Genomic DNA, 27,313 nt, shown 5'->3' with positions numbered 1-27,313 from the left:
TTAAAGCAATTTTAAATCATGTAATAAAACTTGACATATTAAAAACATGCAACAAACATATTAATAAGCTGTAATAAACTAATTAAGCCGACTTAAATATTCAGCTATTAAATTAATGTCTAGTTGATATTGAGCTGAATTGAAAATGTTTGAGCTGAAGTTGAGCTAATTCGAGCTTATTGAGCTTGAAAGGAGCTGGAAACGAGCTAAATGAAGCTCCACAAAAATATAATTGAGCTACGTCCAGCTTGCAAACACGACGAGCCTCACTTGTAGGCTGATGCAATGGCCGTTCCCAAGGGCGGGTCATATCAGCACACTTATTCTTCTTGGGTGAATTTGGTTGTGGAAACTTAGGGGAAACTTTCGTGGTGGTCAATTGAGCAGATTGCCCTCGCTTTCTCAGCCTCAATAGCCGTTTTATGCCTTCAATTTCTTTCTTTTTCATTGACGCATAAACCCTAATTTGTTTCAAGAAATTCTGGTCGATCTAATTTGCTTGCTGATTTGGTGTTCTTTGACAGATTCGGCTTGTGGGAGTTCATTCTTGGGAATCAATTTCGTGTTCTTGGTTTCAAGAAACCTCTTTCATAAGTGTTTCGTTCCTTGATTAGATCTTGCTGATTTTTAGGGTTCTTATTCCAGATTTTAATTTTCCAGATTTAATCTCGTTCTTTGTTTGATTTTAGATCTGTTCGTTTAGAGCTTTCGTAGGAGTTTCTCGTGACTTGGCAACTCGATCTTGGTCCGCGCGCATTCCTCTATCACTGCACTTAGTACTACACATTCGACCAATTATCCGGTACACGTAGTAGCCTGCACTTAGTACTACACACGTGATCGAAGTTATCGGGTACGCATAGTAGCCTGCACTTAGTACTACACATGTGACCAATTATCCGCTACATGTAGTAGCCTGCACTTAGTACTACACACGTGACCTCACAATAGATCATTCGTATCATTTCTATTCCGAAGGCTCAACCAGGAAATTCCTCACTTTCCAACATGTTGCAATTTATTCATAGTCCTTTTTCAATTTGAAATTTACAAAAAATAATCATTCTATAGGCAGCCACATTTCATATGATAACAAAATATAATAAAATAAAAAGAATCGATAAATTATTTACGTACAAACTTACCTTGGATCCAGAAATGGCAATTTACCATTCTAGTCCATAAGTATTTTCCCGATTTAAGCCCAAATCTCAATTTTCTTGATCTATAATATCACATTTAGCCTACTAATTAGTCACACTATTCATATGGGTCTAAAAATCATATTTTTATAAATTTTCATTTTGACCCCTAAACTTTTGCATATTTTTAATTTTGCCCCAAGGTTCGAAAATTAAACTTCTTTCTATTTTCTTATGTTATGGAAACATCAAATTCTCACTCTAACATGTACTTATGAACATTAGGTATTTTTACCGATTATACTATTTTACTCGTTTTCACGTAAAATGGCTTTGCAAAAGTTATTTAACACAATTTCAAGCTTCATATTCTACCATTAAACATCAAAATACATGCATATCATTCATGGGTAAATTTTTAAACATAAATCCTAGCTCAAAATAGTGGTAGAAATAAGCATATCATGTTACCGGGATTTCAAAAATACATAGAACATTAAAAACGGAGCTCGGGATCACTTACTATTAAGCTTGGAAGCTTGACCAAACCCTAACCATGGCTGCTCTTGGTACATTCTACTGTAGCAAGAAGAAAGGGACACATTTGGAGTTTAAAATTTGTCTTTTAATTCATTTTACCCTTAAATGACTAAAATGCCCTTTTTACTATTCTATCAAATTTTACCCAATCAAGGCCATTTTTGTCCAACAAGTTATACAATGGTTTAATTATCATTTAAGGACCTCCTATTTAAAATTTCATGACAATTAGACACCTCAAACATATAAAACTCAACTTTTGCACTTTTTACAATTTAGTCCTTTTTACTAAATTGAGCGCCCAAAAGTCAAAATTTTCGAACGAAATTTTCACAAAATCATTTTGTGAAATCGTAGACCATAAAAATATAATAAAATGAAATTTTCCTCATTGGATTTATGGTCCCGAAACCACTGTTCCGACTAAGCCTAAAATCAGGATGTTACATAGCCTTTGATGTTCTCTATACATAAGAAACTACAAGGAAGCTTCCTAAGGAATTCTAGAATTTTCAGCTAACCATTTAGCTACCTTAAGAGCCTATTTGGCTATCCCTTGTAATATTTATAAATAGTTTGCTTATTTCAACTTGAAAAGAACTTTTGACATTTTGACTAATGAAACTTTGTTTCTGTGAGGTTTACTTCCTCTCAACTTTTGTACGAGTCTTGAGCTACTTATCTATCTAGCTAGTGGCGCCAATCGAACTTGTTTTTAGAACTTATCACCATCACTTGGTGTGGCGTTCTCCTATCCAACTACCTATCACCTTTTCACCTTAAACAATATAGGAACTGGGGTGACACTCATCATAGTGTTGAATCGCTCTTGAAGTTTAAGTTTGTTTTTCCATTTCCATCTTCTTTCTTTATTTATCCTATTATCTTAAAACCGTGTCATTCACATATCTCCTATCTTGTTTCTTTCTACCCGAACCTACATTCAACCTCCTAATCTATTCCAAACCAAATCACTAATTTCTTGTGAATGACCCTTCTCGTCAACGATCGGGCAAACTACATGAACTCGACTCGAACACTTGAGCTGGATTACATCATTTTCTTTGTGAGAGAATTGGTGAGTTTTTGTTGTGAGTGTCTAAAATGTCACAAAGTTTGGAAAGAAATCCAAACGAGGGAGTTGGATTCCGTCCCGTAAGAATTGTTGGAGGAAGTGTGCCAGATTTTACACTCCAAGTCTTTACGCATGAAATGGAGCATCTATTTGATCGAAGGCTCAAACCCATCAAGGAACAATTAGACCGAGTTGAGGAACGAGACCAACAGGAATGAGTTTCTTCAAGACGAGGGACTGAAATAAGATTGCCAAGGATACGAACGTCCAACGAATGTGTGAAAGGAGATCCTTATTGAGATTCCTATTCCTCAAGGAATTTGGGTCGAAGTAAAGCAAACTTCGAGTTTGAGTCCTTCCGAGATGACAAACGAGAAGGTAGATATATCTCTACAAGTGCATCAATTTATTCATCTGTGGAGGATCGTTTACGAAGAGGCGAATGTGTTTCAAAAGCATCAAAGTACTCAGCCACGGAGGATCTATCACGAAGAGATGATCGTCTTTTGTATGAAGAACCCTCCTCTTATGCTCAAAAAAGTTTCTTATTTTGATTCTTTTTTGTTTTCTTCTTTTTGTAATGAAATTGAAAAAGCATGTGAAAAAGAAAAAGAAAAAGAAAAAAAGAATTAAAGAAATCAAAAAGAAAAAGAGAACGAAAGAATGCAAAAAGATATTGAGAGCAAAAAAGAATGTGAGAAAGAAAAGAAAATTGAAAAGGAGAGTGAGATTGAAGAAATAAACGAAAGTGTGAGTGGAGTGATTGATACTATTGAAAAAAAAGTGAAATAAGGAGTGAAAGTGAGATTTCAAAAGAAAAGGATACTACAGAAAAGGAAAGAGATCTTGAAAAAGAAATGAGTGGAAAAGATGAAAGTGAGTAAGAAAACGTGAGCAATGTTTTTATTAACCAACATGCGAGTTGTTCTCGTATTGTTTCATCTTTTCAGGTTTCTAAAGATTCGATTAACAAGTTCCTGCTTCATTACCTTCCCGACGAGAGGCAATTTCTATTGGTCGAGAAAGGTAAGAATGAAAATGACCCTAGTCCACCAGCGATTAAAGGTAAGCACGGTAAGGGTTCTATGTTAATCGAGTCTCAACAATTTCCCGTGCATATTAATGGCGAGCTTGCCAAAAACTTAACTTGTGAAAGAGCTATTCATCTTGATTTGGATGAAAATCATAATCTGATTATTGAAGATTTTATTTTTGGTTTAAAGAACTTTTCTGTTGTTGAGAATGGCGTTAGCAAGCTTGTTGTTGAAGAAGTGATACAAACCCGCCCCGTTAACTACTTTGGTCAAGCTTACCCAGACGAGCATTGCACTGTTGGCAAGCTGATCCTAGCTCGTTTCCAGCTCCCCGAGCTCCGTCCAGCTCAATTTAGCTTGTTACCAATTTAATTTTAATTTGACATAGCTCATTAGAGCTCAACTCGGTTTGGCACAAGCTTATTGAGCTTGATTCCAAATTATTTAATTTCTATGCATGCTAATTTGTTGAAATAATTAAGTTAGTTTATTTAGTTAGCTTAAAATAATCAGCTCATTTTAATTTGTCAAATCAGTACATAATTAAATAAGTTTTAATGTGTCTTAGTTTAGGACATGAATTTAATATGTCAAGTTTAGGACAAATTAATTAGTTGCTGCTATTTTTTGTCTAGGCCGAATTTAATGGTTGTCCTAGCATTAAATGTAAGTCATAAATATGTCCTTGTTCAGACATGTTATTAATGTGTTTTTGATTAAAGCATGAAATTAAATTGTCTCAACATTGCTGCAGGTTTAATGTGCCAAATTTAATGTGTTTAACATGAATTTAATTAATGTTGCTACTTTGTCCAGTCGAATTTATGGTGCATGATTGCTGACTGAATTAATAAGATGTTGGGGCAAGCATGGAACAAATTTAAGGAGTTGTTTAGCATGCAACAGGCATCCATTAAAGAGGCTGTTTGTGGCAAGCATGCATGGCCGAATTAATTGTTGTTTATTTGATGCATTAATTTGTTGTAGGTTCATGGCAAGAAATGAATTTAATGAGTGTTGGAGTATGGCCAAGATGATGCGAACCTGGTCGCATCATGTTTCAACCCAACTCGATGTCATCGAGAGTGGCCTAAGCTTGAGGGGCCGAAGTGCAAAATGAAGCCTAATCTCAGCTCGTTGAGCTCAATTCAGCTCATTTCCAGCTCATTGAGCTCATTTGCTTGTTTGAGCTTACTTTGCGTTTTATAATTTTAGTTGCTGGAATAAAATAAATGCAAATTAGTTTATTCAGCTTAAATAATTAAATTGCATTTTAATTCTGGATTTTTTAATTAGAAGTGTTTAAATTGTGTCTAAAGTTGAGACAAATTAATTTCATATTCTAATTAATTTGTCTTAGCTGCTGTTGAATTAAATTTGTGTCTAAGTTATTATTTGTTTTAATGTGTCTTAGATTAGGCAAATTAATTACATGTTTTTAATATGTCTTAGTTAGCACATGACATGAATTTATTCAGCTTATTACATCATTTTAATGTGTCTTAGTCCAGCTGAATTAATGAGCAGATTAAATGTGTCTTGTTGCTGTCAATTTAAATGTGTCCTAATATGAATTAAATTTATGAATTAAATTGCTTTCAGGTACATGCATGAATTGGCTTTGAAGAGAGTTGATGATTCCTTTTCTTCATGTGACTATTCGTGAAGCTCAATGGACCATGAGCTGAATTAAAAATCCAGCAATAGGTTTTAGCTTCTCCAAGTGGCTGTTCGTGAAGAGCAATGGACAAAGAGTTGTTCACACAAGGCCATTCATCTCACAAAAACATTTTCACACCATAAGAGCTATTCATTTCATTCATCCACACTTGGAGGCTGTTGGACATCAAGTGTTCACAAACTTGGGCTGTTCGTGTGCTTAAACTACCATTAATTTGGCTGATGCTTATTTAGCTACCCAAGGAGGAATTAAAGGCTGCTCATAATGTTTTCAGCTAATCAAACATTGAACAAAATCATTTCAGCTCATTAGTGCAATTATTAGCTGAATTGGAAGACTAAACAACCTGCCCATTGATGTCACCTATGCATAGAAGTTTCCAAATGACTTTTTGGTTATTTCAACAACCATTTGAGTTCAATTAAGTGTAATTAAGCTGATTGCTTTGAGTTCATTCGGCTGGAACATATTCAGCCTATAAATTGTTGTTTTTGTAATCATTTGAAGGTTACTAATTTTGAGACTTTGATCAATTATGAACTTGATACGACCCCGCCCCGGAAACATTTTTGGTTCAGCTCATTCGAGCTCAATTCAGCTCATTGAGCTCGTTATTAGCTCACTAGCTCATTTAATTTAATTTGCTGGAATAAATTAATTAGTTAAGTTAGTTATTTTAGCTTAAATAATTACTAAGTATTTAATTAAGAAATCTGGACATTTTAAATATGTTTTATTGGTTTTAATGCATGCTTTAAATTTGTCTTAAGACTATTTAAATGTGTTCTATTTAGTACAGCTTTTAATGTGTCTGGACGGATTTATTGTTGTTGTTTAATGTGTCTTTAGTGCTTTAAAGTGCCGAATTTAATATGTCTAATTGTTGACTTAATTCAGCCGAATTAATGAACCACTTTAAGGTGTCTTGTGGCTGCCGAATTTAATGTCAACTTAATTCATGTCCAGCCGAATTAATATGGCTAATTAATATGTCTTGGTTCAAGCATGAGATTAATTATGTTCAAATAGGGCTGCCGAAATTAATTGTAATGTGCATGAATTATTTGACCGAATTTATTTTGTGTCTGCAGGTCATTGAATTCGGCTAAATGGCAAAGGAAACATGCATTTAAGGAGATGTTCCCATGCATGGACGGCATTAATTAGTTGCTGGAGCTTGCATGCATGGCCGAATTTAATGAGCAGCAAGGGAGATGTTCCCATGCATGGAACGGCATTTAAAGGAAGCAAAGACATGAAATAAATGAGTTGTTCCCATGCATGCACGGCATAACTAGCTGATGAGTTATTTTTTTCGTGTTCAACAAAAACATCATGCTGGCCGAATTTATTGTACAGCAAAGGAGTTGTCCAGCATGCATGGTATGGCCATAAAGGAGCTGCCGTTTGAGCTCACCTAGGAGCCTTTTTCGTGGGAAACAAAGGAGCCTTAAAAGCACCATCCAAATTGAAGGGATGAATGGGCAGATTCTAGAAGTCAAATTTATTACCCATGATGAACAAACATTTGCTTCATGACTAAGGATGCATCTATGGATGGCAAGGGGGGGGACGAATGTGACTTAAATGTCATTCAATGGATGAACATATATCATTAAAATCGGTTCATGGGCTGATTCATGTTACTTATTAATGGCCAGAATTGGCTATTCATGTCCTAGTTTTAGTATAAATAGTTGGCTTGTAAACATGTAAAAGGTTAGACAATATACTTTTAAACTTTATATGAAATTTGTTTACTTTGTGAGTTTGTTTTCAACTCTCATTGTTCTCCAAAGACTCGTCTGACTTATCAAGTAACCCTTGTGGCATCAACCCGTCTTTCTATCCGAACTTATCACTTTAATCCCAAAAGTGTGGTGTTCGATTCGTACTGAGGTTCCTATCATTTTTGATAGCGGGTCGAAGTTTCTATCCACTTAACAAACCTTCCATCAACACCCTACCAACCTAAGCATTCTCCTAAGTTACGGGTTAACACACTCCTATTGTGTTAGTTCGGCTTTTAAATACTTAGCCCAAACTTCATCCATTGATTTATGTTTCATTTCCTAAACCAACAAAACTTTATTGAGCCTAAATAATTCCTTTTCTTCTAGCCTATTTTGTAAAGCTTTCAAATTACTCCAATTCACGATCGGGCACAACAACGACTCGGATTCATTAACCGGGCCGGATCGTATCATTTGGTATCAGAGCTAGCTGAATCGGAGTAAGATCGACGTTATCAGTATTACGGTATTGTAAAAAATATATAAAAAAATTCGAAAAAAAATTTTGAAAAAAAAAATTCAAAAAAAAAAGTTTGTATTCAATTTATTTGTACTTTTTGTATTTAGTATTGAAGAAAAAAAAGAAGAAGAAAAAAAAATTTAGAATTAAAAAAAAAAGAAAAAAAAATCAAAATTGAAAAAAAAAAGAGTGATTGAAATTCATTTTGGGTTTGTAAAAGCATTGCTTGTTGCCCGAAGGACCATATCTATATAGCCACACTTAACCAATTCTATTTTGTTTGATAGCCTACCATTTCCGACATCATTACCTACCAAGCCAAATCAATTTTGTAAGCCGACGCCAAACGGTATTGATTCGTCGACTTAGTTTGCGAAGAACTTCGAGAGGCGAAAATCGAGTGGAAAAAGGCAAGAGTGTTTGGTGAGACCATTCGAGAGAAGTAAAAGCCAAATTTGTGCGAATTTTTCTTTGCGAGTGAAACGTGAGATTTTTGTGGTGAGAATTAAATCATGTTTCAAGAAGAATTTTCTGAATCAGATTTCCAATATTTAATGCAAGAAATGCGTAGAATGGTGAAATCAAATTTTGATAAATTGCATGATAGATTGGATCGAATAGAGACAAGAGCCCAACAAAAACAAATTCCATCGAGACAAGAGACGGAGTTAAGATCATTCCGACGACACTACTCGACAAGAGACTCTTATCAAGACGTCTATTCAACAAGGCGTTCGAGACCAAGAGAAGCAAACTACGAGTTTGAGTCCTTCCGAGATGATATACAAAAAGGTAATCATGTCTCTACAAATGCCTCAATTTATTCAACTACGAAGGATTATTTACGAAGAGGCGAACGTGTTTCAAGAATGTCAAAGTACTCGAATACGGAGGGTTATTCACAAAGAGATGATCGTGACTTGCATGATGAATCTGCCATTTCTTTCGAACGTGAAGCTTGTCGTTATGATTCTTATAAGTTATCATCTTCTTGTAATGGAAGAACAAGACAAAAAGAAAATAGAAGAAAAGAAAGACAAGAGATGTTGATGCAAGAAAATGAACGAATCTTGAATGAAATTGAGAGAAGAAAAAAAGAAAATGAGAGTGAGAAAAAGAAAAAAGAATTTGAGATTGAGATTGAGATTGATATTGATATTGAGAAAAAAATTGAAAAGGAAAAAGATGTTGAAAAAGAAATGAGAGAAAAGGAAGATGGTGAGCGAGAACAAGAAAAAGAGAGGAAAATTTTAACTAACCCCGAGATGTTTGTTTTTGTTCTGTTCCTTCTTTTCAGGTTTCGACAAATCTCTATGATGAATATCAACTTCAATATCTTCCTGACGAGCGACGTTTTTGCCTGACCGAAAAAGGTAAGGATGAAGTTGAAATTGAACCACATGAGCCCGAAGGTAAGATAGGTAAGGAACACCTAGCACTTGAATTTCCATTATCTTCCTTGAATGTGGATAAACATAATGCCGACTTCATCTTTGTAAAAGCTCCATGCCAAAAAGTGGTTGATTTTCCTTCATTGATTAGTGTTTTAATCTCAAATGGTGGTGAGACGAGCTTTCCCAAAACAAATTTTTGCGTTGACAAGTTTGGTTTAATGAACTCTTTGCTACTCTTTGGCGTTAATAATCAAAATCAAATTTTTAAACCCAGAATCTGTTTTAGTACATTTGTTGGGAAATTCAAGCATGACCAATTGTGTGCGAACAATTTCTATTGTTTTGATGCTTGGTTGTTCAATAAGGAAACGAGGTATGATAAATTTGATTTCAATTCAATCCTTAGTCTATTTCTGTGGTTATACCTGAAGTACGTATTTCATTTCGACAAGGTTAATTCCACCAAGGAGCTTCGATTGCATTACAAGTCCAAGGAGAGAAGATTTGTGATGATCGACGAAGGTAAAAATGATCCTTGTTTTTCCATTCTTCAAGGTGAACAAGGTATGACTCATGAGAACTTTAAAATCTTTCTGCCCTATTCGGTTGGAAATAAACATCTTTTTGAAGAATTGGTTTTTGCAAAGTATTTCAATCGTGAAGTGTTTAATTGTTCAGCTTTAATTGAAAGTGATTTATCTATTTTGATTGATGCTGATAATGCGAATTTGGAAGAACCCATCGTTCAATTTCCATTGCCAAGTTTTATTGTGCGAGATTTCTATTCATTTGTTTGTGATGAAAGGATTATGCTGATGGTATCTTCATTTCGTTTGAAATATGTTGGTAAGACTATTATTGTTGATAAATTTGTTGGTGAATCAATAGGCAAACGTCCACTACAATTTTCAATCGAACAAAAGCATGAATCCAATGGTTTTTTTTATTTACCTGATAATGTAGAAAATGTGTGGTCATTGAATTGTTGTGAAAGCTTACTATGTTTGAACGAAGAAATTTGGAAAAGATTCAAGGCAAATGAACGTTTTAACATACCTGATTTTGTGAGCCTATCCATTCCATGCTATCGTAAAGGGTTGTATAAGGACAAACTTTTTATGAGGGACAAGAAGCTCGACTTGAGGGCAAGTCGCTTCGAAGAAGGGGGGATGATACGACCCCGCCCCGGAAACATTTTTGGTTCAGCTCATTCGAGCTCAATTCAGCTCATTGAGCTCGTTATTAGCTCACTAGCTCATTTAATTTAATTTGCTGGAATAAATTAATTAGTTAAGTTAGTTATTTTAGCTTAAATAATTACTAAGTATTTAATTAAGAAATCTGGACATTTTAAATATGTTTTATTGGTTTTAATGCATGCTTTAAATTTGTCTTAAGACTATTTAAATGTGTTCTATTTAGTACAGCTTTTAATGTGTCTGGACGGATTTATTGTTGTTGTTTAATGTGTCTTTAGTGCTTTAAAGTGCCGAATTTAATATATCTAATTGTTGACTTAATTCAGCCGAATTAATGAACCACTTTAAGGTGTCTTGTGGCTGCCGAATTTAATGTCAACTTAATTCATGTCCAGCCGAATTAATATGGCTAATTAATATGTCTTGGTTCAAGCATGAGATTAATTATGTTCAAATAGGGCTGCCGAAATTAATTGTAATGTGCATGAATTATTTGACCGAATTTATTTTGTGTCTGCAGGTCATTGAATTCGGCTAAATGGCAAAGGAAACATGCATTTAAGGAGATGTTCCCATGCATGGACGGCATTAATTAGTTGCTGGAGCTTGCATGCATGGCCGAATTTAATGAGCAGCAAGGGAGATGTTCCCATGCATGGAACGGCATTTAAAGGAAGCAAAGACATGAAATAAATGAGTTGTTCCCATGCATGCACGGCATAACTAGCTGATGAGTTATTTTTTTCGTGTTCAACAAAAACATCATGCTGGCCGAATTTATTGTACAGCAAAGGAGTTGTCCAGCATGCATGGTATGGCCATAAAGGAGCTGCCGTTTGAGCTCACCTAGGAGCCTTTTTCGTGGGAAACAAAGGAGCCTTAAAAGCACCATCCAAATTGAAGGGATGAATGGGCAGATTCTAGAAGTCAAATTTATTACCCATGATGAACAAACATTTGCTTCATGACTAAGGATGCATCTATGGATGGCAAGGGGGGGGACGAATGTGACTTAAATGTCATTCAATGGATGAACATATATCATTAAAATCGGTTCATGGGCTGATTCATGTTACTTATTAATGGCCAGAATTGGCTATTCATGTCCTAGTTTTAGTATAAATAGTTGGCTTGTAAACATGTAAAAGGTTAGACAATATACTTTTAAACTTTATATGAAATTTGTTTACTTTGTGAGTTTGTTTTCAACTCTCATTGTTCTCCAAAGACTCGTCTGACTTATCAAGTAACCCTTGTGGCGTCAACCCGTCTTTCTATCCGAACTTATCACTTTAATCCCAAAAGTGTGGCGTTCGATTCGTACTGAGGTTCCTATCATTTTTGATAGCGGGTTGAAGTTTCTATCCACTTAACAAACCTTCCATCAACACCCTACCAACCTAAGCATTCTCCTAAGTTACGGGTTAACACACTCCTATTGTGTTAGTTCGGCTTTTAAATACTTAGCCCAAACTTCATCCATTGATTTATGTTTCATTTCCTAAACCAACAAAACTTTATTGAGCCTAAATAATTCCTTTTCTTCTAGCCTATTTTGTAAAGCTTTCAAATTACTCCAATTCACGATCGGGCACAACAACGACTCGGATTCATTAACCGGGCCGGATCGTATCAGAACTTTTGTTCAATTGGTGAGTATTTCAACTCCCTTTGTTCTCTCTTGACTCCATTGACTTATCAAGACATTCTTGTGGCGTCAATCCTGTCAATTTCGAACTTATCACTTTACTAAAGTGTGGCGTTCAATCCTATATCGTTGGTTCTTATCTCTCATAGATATTGGGTCACGATTAACAATTTTTCATCATTTCAAGCTAACGTAAGATTTGGGTCGATATTGCATATAATATCGGTTCTTTCTTCAGCCTTGAAATCGAACCTACCCTATCCATCCTTTAATCACTTAAATATTTTCTTGTTTCCAGCCAATTTGTTCTTTTCAACCCGACTTGAAAACCTCAACTCATACTCCTTAATTTTAACGATCGGGCACATCAACGACTCGACTCTCATCACCGAGACCGGGGTCGCATCATTTGGTATCAGAGCTAGCAAAAATTGAGGAGTACGGACGTTCGTGAAGTTGCCGGAGTAAGTGATTAAAATTTTTTTTAAAAAAAATCGAAAATAAAAGTAAAAAAAAAATTCGTGGATTGAAGTTCTCTATTTGTATTTGGCATTTTGGTGGCTTAAAAAAAATTCGAACTGAAAAAAAAAATGGTCAGTTCTTGCCAATTGAATTTTAAAGTTCTGTGAAGTGACAAAAGTTTGTACCATCCTTGTAGTTTTGACCCACAAACTCTTTTCTACTATCATTCACTACTTAACCATTCGGCTACACTTTAAACCACTCCAAAATTGTTTTCTAGCCTACCTTTTGTCCCAACATCTACTCCCACCCTTACATTAAGTATTGAAGCCGACTCCACCCAGATTGCTGATTCGTCTAAGGAAGTCCATTGAGAACTTAGAGACGCAAACTAGAGTGGTAAAAGGCAAGAGCGATTGGTGAGACCATTTGAGAGAAGAAAAGCCAAAGCGAGTGTAAACCCGAGTGGAGTGAAATTTTCTTTCCGAGTGACTTGCGAGATTTTGTGGTGAGGTATCTAATTCTCTGATATTATTCTTTTAACATTTCTTCTTTCAGTTAATAATCATGTCTCAAGAAGAATTCTCCGTTGATGAATTTCAATATTTGGTGAACGAGATGGGCCGAATGTTGGAGGAAAAACTAAGTCCATTAAAAAGACGTTTAGATCGAGTGGAGGCAAAGGCCCGACGGAAACAAAATCCACCAAGTCAAGAAACAGAGTCGAGATCATCACGGCAATACGTGTCCCAAGACTACTCGCTAAGAGATTCTTATCGGGATTCCTATTCGTTAAGGAATACAAGACGTGACAGCCTTGAGCATGTGACTTTTCGATATGACGAACGAGAAAGGACGAGTTATTCCTCGTACGCTTCGAAGAAGGCCTTACCAAAAGATTGTACTCGAAGAAATGGACAAAAAGCCTACGAAAATATTTTCTCTTTCTTTGAGTCAAATGGTTATCTTTTTGATTCTTTTGTGTCATCCGCACATTGTAATGAATTCGAAAAAGAAAGTGAAGAAGAAAAAGAAAACAAAAAAGAAAAAGAAAACGAAAAAGTGAGAGAAAAAGAAAATGAAGAAAAGAAAATTGAAAAAGAAAAATATGAAAATGAGATTTCAAAAACAAAAGAGAGTGAAAAGCAAAATAAGATTGAAAAAGAAAGAGAGTTTGAAAAGAAAACGAGTGAAGAAGAAGAGAGTGCTCAAACACAAGGGAGGGATATTTTTGTTAACCCCCATTTGAAATTGCCTTGTGATTTTTCTTCATTTCAGGTTTGCAAGTTTCCATCGATAGACAGGTTCCAGCTTCATTACCTTTCTACCGAGAGACGTTTTCAATTGATTGAACAAGGTAAAATTGATCCTCGTCTTCCCACCTCTAATGGTAAGCAAGGTGAAGTTTCTCTATTCTCTAAACAACTTCATTCAACTCGTATTGATGACTTTTCTCATGACTTGAATTTTGAAAAGGTACTGTATGTTATAGTCGATAATTGCCATTCTTTGATTGATGACTATAAATTTGCTCTGAATGATGACAAGAAAACTCTCATTTTCGAAAAACATAATGTTGATGAATTTGTTGGTGAATCAATAGGCAATCGTCCACTGCAAGGTTTAATTTTGCACGAACATGAATCAAATAGAATTTCTCTTTTACTTGACTGTACTGAAAATGTGTGTTCATTGAATTGTCGTGAAAAATTAATTTGCTTGAACAATGATGTGTGGATAAGATCTGAGACATATGAATGTTTGACAACATGTATGTCTACTTCACCTTTGATACGATTATGCGAAATAATGATGACATGTAACATGATTAATTCCTTTGATCATAATGTTGGCATATCAGAACGGTTTGATAATTTGAGGTATACAAGTTCTGATCGAATAGGACTAAGGGGTCATAATCGATTGAATAAATTTTCCATGTCTTATGGATGCAACTTGAGCTTGAATCCTTTGTCCTTCCTACTACCGAATATGGGGAGTCAATTTGAAAAGGTAAGACCCTTTTATACTTTTGAACTCGGTAATGGTTTATTTGCTCAAGTTTGGAATGCGAATTCAGAAAGCCTTTGTAAGTTTACAATTCATCGTGTCCTTAATCATTTTCTTTATCGTGAAGATGACACATTTAAACGTCATATCCCTATAGAGGGAGGGCCTGCAAATAACCTAACTTGTGTTCAAGTTATGTGTGCATTTCAGGATCTTGGGAGCAACATTGCCAGTACCGTCAACCAAGGGGGTTGTGACGGTGAAAAATTTTTCTCGAGCAAGTGGCCCGATTTGAGGACAAATCGTCTTCAAAAGGGAGGGAATGATGCGAACCTGGTCGCATCATGTTTCAACCCAACTCGATTCATCGAGAGTGGCCTAAGCTTGAGGGGCCGAAGTGCAAAATGAAGCCTAATCTCAGCTCGTTGAGCTCAATTCAGCTCATTTCCAGCTCATTGAGCTCATTTGCTTGTTTGAGCTTACTTTGCGTTTTATAATTTTAGTTGCTGGAATAAAATAAATGCAAATTAGTTTATTCAGCTTAAATAATTAAATTGCATTTTAATTCTGGATTTTTTAATTAGAAGTGTTTAAATTGTGTCTAAAGTTGAGACAAATTAATTTCATATTCTAATTAATTTGTCTTAGCTGCTGTTGAATTAAATTTGTGTCTAAGTTATTATTTGTTTTAATGTGTCTTAGATTAGGCAAATTAATTACATGTTTTTAATATGTCTTAGTTAGCACATGACATGAATTTATTCAGCTTATTACATCATTTTAATGTGTCTTAGTCCAGCTGAATTAATGAGCAGATTTAATGTGTCTTGTTGCTGTCAATTTAAATGTGTCCTAATATGAATTAAATTTATGAATTAAATTGCTTTCAGGTACATGCATGAATTGGCTTTGAAGAGAGTTGATGATTCCTTTTCTTCATGTGACTATTCGTGAAGCTCAATGGACCATGAGCTGAATTAAAAATCCAGCAATAGGTTTTAGCTTCTCCAAGTGGCTGTTCGTGAAGAGCAATGGACAAAGAGTTGTTCACACAAGGCCATTCATCTCACAAAAACATTTTCACACCATAAGAGCTATTCATTTTCGTTCATCCACACTTGGAGGTTGTTGGACATCAAGTGTTCACACACTTGGGCTGTTCGTGTGCTTAAACTACCATTAATTTGGCTGATGCTTATTTAGCTACCCAAGGAGGAATTAAAGGCTGCTCATAATGTTTTCAGCTAATCAAACATTGAACAAAATCATTTCAGCTCATTAGTGCAATTATTAGCTGAATTGGAAGACTAAACAACCTGCCCATTGATGTCACCTATGCATAGAAGTTTCCAAATGACTTTTTGGTTATTTCAACAGCCATTTGAGTTCAATTAAGTGTAATTAAGCTGATTGCTTTGAGTTCATTCGGCTGGAACATATTCAGCCTATAAATTGTTGTTTTTGTAATCATTTGAAGGTTACTAATTTTGAGACTTTGATCAATTATGAACTTTTGTTCAATTGGTGAGTATTTCAACTCCCTTTGTTCTCTCTTGACTCCATTGACTTATCAAGACATTCTTGTGGCGTCAATCCTGTCAATTTCGAACTTATCACTTTACTAAAGTGTGGCGTTCAATCCTATATCGTTGGTTCTTATCTCTCATAGATATTGGGTCACGATTAACAATTTTTCATCATTTCAAGCTAACGTAAGATTTGGGTCGATATTGCATATAATATCGGTTCTTTCTTCAGCCTTGAAATCGAACCTACCCTATCCATCCTTTAATCACTTCAATATATTCTTGTTTCCAGCCAATTTGTTCTTTTCAACCCGACTTGAAAACCTCAACTCATACTCCTTAATTTTAACGATCGGGCACATCAACGACTCGACTCTCATCACCGAGACCGGGGTCGCATCACAAGACAAGGCATTAAAGTAAGGTTGCATGCATGGGACGAATTAATGGCAAATGTGAGCATGCATCTTGCATGCATGGACGACTTAAATGAGTTGTCTAGGAAGCTCGTTGGACAACATTAATAGCTGTCGATTTACCCTTTCCCATATGCCTTTTCGTAGAGACCAATGGACAAAGCATTAAAGGACATGTTGGTTGATATTTCCTAAGTGGCCATTCTGATACGATCCGCCTCGAAAGAGTCGAGTCGTATTAGTGTGCCTGATCATCAACATGAAGTTACGTTAGGTTTAATTAAAAAAAGGTCGGGTGAAGGAAAGAAGGATATTGGTTCTGGGTTCGAATTAGAATAGGTAAGAAGAATTTGAAAGTTCGGGTTTAAAGTCCGAATAGGAGTGGATGAATGAATTGGTTCAATTAGGTAAGGGGGAATTGAATAAATGGACGTAATGGTATGAAGGGTAAGAACAAAATGGTATTATGAAATGGTACAAATGGAATGGTCGGTTTAGGTACAATTGGTAAATGGAGAAATGGGGTTGAACAAAAAGTGCAAACAAGAAGCAATACCGATTTGGTATCAACCCATTGTTTATAAGCTCTTTTAGTTTGGTTTGGAATTGGTAAAGGAAAACCTCGACCCACTATCTAACAAGATAAGAACCTCGGTATGTTTGAACGCTACACTACGAGTAGTGATAAGTTCAGTTTCGACAAAGAACAACGGTTGACACACTAGAACGCTAGGAAGCCAATCGAATCTTTGAACGAAATTTGAGAATAGTTTTGCCTAACAAATTCGGCAGCATAACATTAACAAAAGTCCAAAAAGTTCTTTTCAAAGTCACAAGCCACAATTTATAGTGAATGCAAGGGATAGCCGAATAGGCTCTTGAGGTAGCTAAATGGTTGCTGAAAATTCCAGAATTTTTTGATGAAGCTTCCTTGAAGTTTCTTGTGCATGGAGAACGGTAAGAGGCAGCTTCTAGATGCCTTGATTCAATAGAAAAATTGAAAGAATTGTTTGGGAGCTGAAATGCCATCAATAGGTTCGGCCAAATGCTTGAATTTGGAATTAATGCTGCTGCTTGATTCAGCCGAATGTTCATGTGATTAAGGAGCTGTCTAGAGCACTTCAATAGTCTTAGAATGTGAACAAACCGATTTGAACAGCCACACATGTGTGAACAAACAAAACCGAACAGCCCTTGGTGTGAAAGGAATAATTGGGTGGGTGTGAACAGCCTTAATTTGTCTTGGGCAGCCAATCGGTCTTCTTGAAGAGTTGTAAGGTTTGGCTGAATGGTCACTTAGGGGACACCAAAGATCAGCACACCAATTTTAAATCATCCATGCACCTATGCCGTCCAAGGGGTAATGTACCTACAACATTTAATTCAGCAAATTAAATCCCTTTTAGACACATTAAATTCGGCAACATAGACAAATAAATCTTGCACCATAAATTAGGCTAGACATAATTAATCTTTGTAATAGTTAAGACATATTTAATTGGTCCTAATTAATTAAGTACTTAATTTAGAACATAATTAAAACATGTCCAGATTATGACAAATTAATTATTAAAACAAATAACTAATAAAACTAACAGCAACTTAAATGATTTATTCTAGCATAATAAACGCAATAATGAAATGAGCTGAAACGAGCTCGTTGAGCTAAGTTAAGTTGAAGTTGAGCTGATTTGAGCTTGAAGGAGTATGCATGGTTTGCTTGGCTTGCTGGTCCAAGAGCTTTCAAGAAGTCCAGCAACGGTTTCACCCCAAACTCTATCAACTAAGGTTGCTGTTGCGACTTTGAATCTCTTTGCTCGAGCTCGGGTGATCGGTCCTACTGGCAATTCGAGAGGATCTTGATACGATCCGCCTCGGAAGAGTCGAGTCGTATTAGTGTGCCCGATCGTCAACAAGAAGTTATGTTGGGTTTAATTGAAAAGGTCAGATGAAGGAAGGCAGGATATTGGTTTTGGGTTCGGATTAGAATAGGTAAGAAGAATTTGAAAGTTCGGGTTTGGAGTCCAAATAGGTATGGATGAAGGAATTGGTTCAATTAGGTAAGGGGGAATTGAAGAAATGGAATAGTCGGTTTAGGTACAATTGGTAAATGGAGAAATGGGGTTGAACAAAAAGTGCAAACAAACCAATACCGATTTGGTTTCGACCCGTTGTTTATAAGCTCTTTTAGTTCGGTTTGGAATTGGTAAATGAAAACCTCGACCCACTATCTAACAAGATAGGAACCTCGGTATGTTTGAACGCCACACTACGAGTAGTGATAAGTTCGGTTTCGACAAAGAACAACGGTTGACACACTAGACGCTAGGAAGCCAATCGAATCTTTGAACGAAATTTAAGAAAAAGTTTTGCCTAACAAATTCGGCAGCATAACATTAACAAAAGTCTCAAAAGTTCTTTACATGAAAAAAATAACAAGTCTTTATAGGCCTAAAGTCTAGGTAGTCGAATGGCTTTTCATGCTTATAAATTAAGTAAAAGAAAATTCTAGAAAATTAATCCTTAATGTGCATGACTAGATTCTGCTATGGAACATGAATTGTGAATGCTTCATGTTTAAGAAATGACAAGTGAATGAATGAAGCTCCAAAGGACACTTGCTAGGTTCGGCCTCCCTTGTTTAATGAAGCAATTAAGTGGCAACCTTTAGCCAAAAATCATGAATTAAATGGTGAAACTCCAAGGGCCAAAATAGGTGTGAATGCCGTAACCTGAAGAGTCCATAGGTGTGAACATGGTGAACCAAAAGGACTTGTTGTGTGAACACAATGTGAACGGAATGTAGAGGTTCATGGAGGAAGTCATTCGGCCAACCATCTCATGCATGTATTATGTCCCTTTGATCGAATAGTCACTTGTGTAGATGAAGAGGTAGCACAACATTCATGGCTCTTGGTCATTCATGAACCTCTGGAATTAATGTACCTTGCCATTCATGCATTCCACCGATTCATGCATCTTGAGTGTCCATACACCTTAGCCGTCCATGCACCCTCCAAAAGACATGTTGCTTCAAGCTCCATACATCCATTGAGTTTCTACAAGAAAATGTGAACAGAATTAATTCAAGCTAATGTGAACACAAATGTAAACATTAAATTCGGTTATGAAATGAGCTGGACCCGAGCTGGGGAACTGGAAGTGAGCTGGTGGCGAGCTCGATGAGTTGAGCTGGACTTACAGGTAGTTGCATGGTGAGTTCAAGGAACTAGAATCAGCTTTCTCGGAGCGTCCTAATGGCATTTCAATCCAAAGTTGAGCTACAAAAGCTGTGATGGACTCCTTAAACTTCTTGGCTCGAGCTCGAGTAACAGGACCTTGTGGTAGCACCATAGAATCCTCGCTCGAACTAGCTGAACCATGGGGCGCGATCACATCAGATCTTCATTGGCATCCGACAACTCGGGAGGTGTGGTTGTATCACATTCAGCCAAAGCATGCATGAAGCCTCCTTTCTTCAAGTCTAAATGCCCCACTCTCCAAGAAGCCTTTCAAAGTATTCACACTTAGTTGTCTACTCATATTGATATGACCCTGGTCAAGGATGCCCTTGATTTCAGCTTGAATTCAGCTCCTCAAGCTCCATTTAGCTTGGTTCAGCTCACCGAATTTTATTTTAGCTCACATGAGCTTAATTCAGCTCGTTTGAGCTTGGTTTAAATTCAATTCAGCTCATTATTAGCTCTTTAGCTAAATTAACTTTATTTGCTGGAGTTTTAGACCATTTAAATAAGCATGTAAATAAGTTTCATTACAGCTTTTAAATATGTCTTAATTTATTACAAGTGTTTAATATGTCTTGATTTGGCTGAATTAAAGGTGTCTAGATGTCATTTAATTTGTCTAAATTATTACATGTTTTAAATTTGTCCAGCCGAATTTATGTGTTATGATTTGTTAATATTTAAGTTGTCTCAATGTTATTTAGGATGTTCACATTATACTTTAATTTAGTTCAGCTGAATTTGCTTGAAATTAATTAAGTTCATGTGTGTTTTTAGGTACAGCCGAATGTGGAGATTCATTCAAGCTAGGTGCATGAACGTCTACTTACAATGCATGATGTGGGAACACAATTAAAGATGATTCATGAATGGGTTGGTTCAATGAACGTAAGGATGATGCATGAATGATTTAATACAATGAATGGAAGAATGCATGAATATTCACTTACATGCATCGGTTGCTGTCCATTGATCTCCTAAGTACCTATTCGGCCAAAAGGCATCTCTTGGAGTGTCCATTCACACCTTGGCCGAACCTAGACATGTCCATTGCTCTCCCATACATTCACCAAGCCTTCAAGTTCATTTCCTTAGCCATGAAGCTGCCCATTGAAGTACCATTCGGCCGAACATGGACAAGGACACCATTGGTCATTTTTCTAGAAGGTTCATGTCTTAATTTAGGTTCATTACTTAATCATTAAGTTCATGAATGGACTATTCGGTTAGCATAAGAAACTAGTATAAATAGTTTGTTGATTTCATTTGTAAAGGACTTTTAACTTTTGATCATTTGAATGAACTTTGTTCAAAGAGTGAGTTTTCTCCTCTCTAAATTCGTACGAGTCTCGTTCTGACTTATCTAGCGTGCTAGTGGCGTCTATCGTTCTCTTTTGAACTTATCACCATCCTGGTGTGGCGTTCATCCACCTTTTATACCTTTGGTTCCTACCTCTCTATAGGTAACGAGTCAAGGTCCATATTCGACTTCCATTAAACCCACCTTAAGCAATATAAGTCCCGGGGCAATACTTTACATAGTATTGAATCGTTCTTAATACTTAAGTTCATTTTTTTCATCTCCATCCTATTTATTAAATATAAACTTTATTTCTTTTCTTATTTAACCGAACCTACAAAATATCCGAATTTAGCCTATCTTTTGAACCCTTTTAAAAGTCTTCCGCTTAAACTGAAAACAATCTTCATCTTAAAACAATTTCGAACGAACTTCTCGTCGACGATCGGGCAATCAAGTGAATCGACTCAATCAACCGAGCCGGATCACATCACATATTCAGGTTTCACATTGTATGCCCATTGGAGTTTCCCCATTCATCTGCCCATTGGTGTTCATTCATGCACATCCTTTTCCTTAACTATGAAGCTACCTTTCGAAGAACCATTCAGCCGAATTTGGACTTATCCAATTAATTGTTTTTGTTCTAGATTATTCTAGGATGTTCATGACTGAATTTTACCTATCTTTTAAGCATTGTTCTATGTCCATTCGGCTACCTACCTCTAGGCTATAAATAGTTGTTTACTTTTATTTGTAAAGGTTGTTGAACTTTGATGATTGTTTCTTTGTTAATGAAACTATTTGGTGAGATTCTTTTCTCTCTAATTTCGTTGAAGACTTGTTGGCTTATCTAGGAAGCCTAGTGGCATCAACCTATTTTTCTTCTATCCCGAACTTATCACTATTCATAGTGTGGCGTTCAAAACTATACCAAGGTTCCTACTTTGCTAAGTAGTGGGTCGAGGTTTACTTCTTCCATCCGATCACCTTAAAAGCCTATAAGCAATTGGGTCAATACTCACTAGTATTGGTTCATGCTTGCTTTTGAGTTCCTTTCTTTCCGTCCTTTTTATTTCCTTTAAACTGAACCTTTAATATTCATATTTTAAACACTATATTTGAACCCCTTGAATAACTTCTGCATTATTTACTTAAAAACATCCTTTTGAACAAACCGAACGATACTTCTTCGTAGATGATCGGGCATTTCACATACGACTCGACTCATCCCAAGAAGATCATATCATTTGGTATCAAAGCTTGTAAATTGAGAAGCGCCGACATTTGTATCAAGTCCGTAGTAGGTTCGTTGTAAAAAAAAAGTTTTGAATTAAAAAAAAATCATGTTGTACTTAAGTTTTTCATATTGTAATCAGCAAGTATAGTAAAATAAAAAAAGAAAAAAACAAAATTACAAAAAAATTTGAATATAAAAAAAATAAGTGTGAAAGTTTATGATCTTTGTGATATTTTTGTATTCCCGATCAGGTACGTTTGATTTTCTACCATTCACTTCCTACCCCATCGCCATACTCAAAACCATTTCAATTTTTCTTTCAGCCTACCGTTAACCTCCTCATCATAATCCTTTATTAAACGATTTGTGATACGACCATGCCCCGGGCACACTTTTGGATCAGCTTCCTAAGCATTGTTTGCAAATCCATGCGAGCTGAATTAGTTCAATTTCATTTCGTTAAGCTCGTTTAGCTCGTTTCTAGCTCACTCGAGCTCAAGTCAACTCACTCAAGCTCAATTAGCTCAATCTTAACCCAATGAGCTTATTTTTAGCTTTCTTTAGCTTGCATTTATTTTGCTGAAATAAACCATTTAATTTGTCATTAGTTAAATTAGTTGTTTATCTTAAGTTAGTTAATTTGTTAAAATCTGGACAAATAATTAATTAAGTGTTTTAATTATATCTAAATTAAATACTTAATTAATTATGATGTTTTGAATATGTCTAAAATTGTTAATATGTATGGCCAAATTTAATGTGCAAATTATTGAGTTCATATGCTGCTAATTTAATGTGTTTGAAATGCATTTAACTTGCTGATTTAATTTGCTGCAGGTTCATGAACGGATTGGTGCAATGTATGGGAGTGTGCATGCACAATTGAGGTTCAATGGATGGCATTTAAAGGAGCACATGCATTTGGGACGTTCATGCAAGAGGGAGTTGCTGAAAGTTCATGTATTTGAAGATTCATGGATCATATTTATGGGGGAAAATACATGGGACGTTTCATGCATGATTCATGCATTTTCAAGATGACCATTCAAGTATTTTAGGCACATTAATGCCTCATTCAGCCAAGGGAGATGTAGGATCATTAAAGAGCTGCACATTCATGGAATTATGGAGATTCTTCAAGGCTAAGGATGCATGAATGCATCAAGTGAAGCATCATGATGGTTCGGCCAATTCATGTACCATCTTCAAGCATGAACTGGATTTTAATGCTATTTGTGTGAACATGTTAAATACCTGTGTGAACAGAATTTAAGTTAGTGTGAACAACATAGATGCCGAATATCAATAGGCATTTTAGGCTTATAAATAGCTTACTTGTTTATTGTAAAAGGTTACAGAATTTGATCAATTAAACTTAATAGAACTTTTGTTCTTGTGAGGTTACCTCCTCTCTTCTTTCGTTCGAGTCTCGAAGCGACTTATCTAGCTTGCTAGTGGTGTCAATCCGAACTCCATTGAACTTATCACCGAATCGGTGTGGCGTTCAACCATATTTTTATACCTTTGGTTCTTACCTCTATATAGGTATTGGGTCAAGGTTCGCTTCTATCCTTCCACAAATTTCACCTTAAGCAATATAAGACTCGGGCAATACTTTTTAGTATTGAACATTCTTGACGTTTAAGTTTTATTTTCCATCTCCATCAATTACCTTTTTCTAACCTACCTTGTTTCTATTCTAAACCGAATTTATCAACACCAAACCACTCATCTAAACCCTCTCAAAGCTTCCGCAACCCTTAGCCTAAATCACCCAATTTTGACAACTCCAACTACTCCTCGTAGACGATCGGGTAACTTTGTGAAATGACTCGATTAACCTGGGCTGGATCCTATCATTTGGTATCAGAGCTTGCAAAACGAGGAGCACCGACATTCGTAATAAGGCCGCAAGTAGGTTTGAAACGTGAAAAAAAAATGAAAAAAAAATTTTGTTGTAATTTAATTTTTTCCCTTGTATTTAGCTTACTATTGTATTGGAGTATCAAAAAATCGAAATTCAAAAAAAAATTCAAAAAAAAAGTGAAAAAAAAATCGAACAAAAAAAAAGAAAGAAAAAAAGTGAGCAAAAAAAATCAAGTTTAAAAAAAAAGTGAAAAGTCTTGCGAGTTTTTATTTTCTTCTCTTATTTACTCCGATCATCAAGTTTCCCTTCCTACCATTATTTACCATCCCAACGCCACATTTTAAACCAATTTTTTTCTTTATTTAGCCTACCCTACACCCGACGTTATCCCTTGTAACCCATTTTGAAACCGACCATCAAGCAGCAAATTAAGTCTATCAAGAAGAATTACGAATTTGTGAGACGAGGTTAAGTGGTAAAAGGCAAGAGAGCGTGAGTACATTAGAGTGAACAAAAGCCTAAAAGAGAGTTCAAACTCGAGAATGAGTGAATTTTTCTTTTTGAGCGAATTTGTGAGGTTTGTGGTAATGTATTTATTTTCTTTATTTTTTTTAACATTTTCTTTTCCATTACTTAATCATGTCTCGAGAAACATTTTCCGAATCAAAATTCCAATATTTGATGCAAGAGATGCGTAGAATGGTGAAATCAAAAATTTGATAAGTTGCATGATCGATTGGATCGAGTGGAGGAAAGAGCCCGATGGAAGCCAAACTCACCGGGTCAAGAGACGAAGACAAGATCATCACGAAAGCACACATCCAATGATTATTCGAGAAGAGATTCATACCATGATTCCTATTCAATGAGGAACTCAAGATGAAGCAAAGCAAGTTTTGAGTTTGAAGCTTTTCAAGGTGACGAACGAGAAATCACAAGTAGTCATTCGTATGCACCAAGGTATTCATCTGCCAAGAATCAATCTCGAAGAGGTGATCATTTTTTGTATGAAAGCCGATCCAATTATACCCAACAAGAGTCATTTAGTGCTGATTCATTTGTAACATCTCCATCCTATAATGAAGGAGCGAGGCAAAAAGAAAAAGAAATAAGAAGAAAAGAAAGACAAGAAATGTTGATGAGAGAAAATGAGCATATATGGAATGAAATCGAGAGACGAAAAAAAGAAATGAAAGAAAAGGAACAAGAAATCAAAAAGTGAGAGAAAAAGAAAATGAAGAGAAAGAATTCGAAAAAGAAATTGAGATTGAACAAGAGTGCAAGCGAGAAAGAGAAATCGAAAGAAAAGAAGAAAAGATTGAAAAAGAAAAAGAAATCCAAAAAGGGAGTGAGGTCAAAAATAAAATTGAAAATGAGAGAGGAAATGAAAAGAGAAAAAAGAAGTTGAGATTAGAAAAGAGTTTGAAAAGAGAAGAGTGAAAAGGGAGAAAGCAATCGAGCAAAAGTGAGGAATGTTCTAACTAACCCATTTGCAAGTTTGCCGTGTAAATTTTCTTCTTTCCAGGTTTCCAAGGAACCGATTGACAAGTTTCGACTTCAATACCTTTCCATGGATAGAAGGTTCACTTTGGCTGAAAAAGGTAGTGTTCTCAACGATCCTAGTTCGCCTATGCCAAAAGGTAAGCAAGGTATGAGTCTTGAAATTTTTAAAGCACCTCTGCCTTTTTCGATTGTTGATGGGTCCTTTGTTGATGATTTGGTCTTTAGAAAGAATCTAAACTTTGACGTGGCTACTTGTCATTCTTTGATTGATGATGACCCATTTGTTTTGTCTGATGATAAAAAGATTCTTGCTTTTGAAAAATATTATTTTCTTGATGATATTAGTTGTTTGTCTTTAACTTGCAATGGAATACATGTTTTGGATCTGCAAGATGAAAGTCCATATAAAATGTTCATTCTCACTGATCATGTTGAAAAGGAATGGAAATGTATTGATGAATACGCCATTGGCAAGATTTTTGATGAAGAGCGAATAAATCAGCACCAACAAAATCTGGAATTGTGTGATCAAAAGTTGACATATCATCTGCTTGGTTGTGTTGATCATGTGGATTATCTAATTTTTGGTGTGAAATTTCCATGTTTTTGTAAATCTTTTCGAATAAAATTTAAAAGGTTTGCTTGTTTGAATTTGAGTATGCTAACACCCTCGTTGTTTAATTTGTGTAAATTGTTGGAGATAAAAGGACTCTTTTTGCCATTTGGATCGAGTAGTCAAAATCATGTCTTTAATCCTGGAGTTTGCTATTATGAATCATCCATGAAAGAAAGCAAGCATCGTAAATTTTGTTTGAATGAATGTGTAAACAATCTTTGTTTGTATGATACTTTGTCTTTAAGTTTGAAAATGAGCCATGTGAATCTTGTTGGTTTGTTAAGTCAAAATCAAAATTTATTTTCGGAGGATGTTCTCAACTGTGGACTAAAAGATCCGAACATGTTTTGAACGATAATGATTTTGAGTTGCTTAGTGCTCTTTCTATGAAGTCGGTCATGAAATTGCCAAATCAAATTGAAATGGCAAGAGAAAATTTTGTCTTTGACCCCGGTGAACACCATTCTATATCATTGCCTAAGGTAATCGAACCATGGAAAGTTGACTTCCAAAACCATAGCTATCAAATGCCTTGTGATTTATGTTTGTTTCCATCAAAGAAAAAGGTAAGAACGATTTCTATTTTTGACCCCGGTATTGGATTATTTGTTCAAACTATGAATCAAATCTCAAAAAGTTCCTTTGTGTTTAATCTTCATCGTGTCACTAATTCGTTTTATTCTTTTAAAGGTGACAATGTGAAGTGGTACCCTCCTAAAGAGGGAGGGCAAGCGATGAGCTTCTTTTGATCCGAGTTAATTGTGGCTTTCAGAATCTTCAACGATTTTTCGTGAGTAAATGGCCTGATTTGGGGACAAATCGCTTTAAAGAGGGAGGGGATGATACGACCATGCCCCGGGCACACTTTTGGATCAGCTCCCTAAGCATTGTTTGCAAATCCATGCGAGCTGAATTAGTTCAATTTCATTTCGTTAAGCTCCGTTTAGCTCGTTTCCAGCTCACTCGAGCTCAAGTCAACTCACTCAAGTTCAATTAGCTCAATCTTAACCCAATGAGCTTATTTTTAGCTTTCTTTAGCTTGCATTTATTTTGCTGAAATAAACCATTTAATTTGTCATTAGTTAAATTAGTTGTTTATCTTAAGTTAGTTAATTTGTTAAAATCTGGACAAATAATTAATTAAGTGTTTTAATTATATCTA

This window comes from Gossypium hirsutum, chromosome A05, assembly GCF_007990345.1.
Source record: "Gossypium hirsutum isolate 1008001.06 chromosome A05, Gossypium_hirsutum_v2.1, whole genome shotgun sequence".
Taxonomy (NCBI): Eukaryota; Viridiplantae; Streptophyta; class Magnoliopsida; order Malvales; family Malvaceae; genus Gossypium; species Gossypium hirsutum.
Note: the sequence above shows the minus strand (reverse complement) of the source record.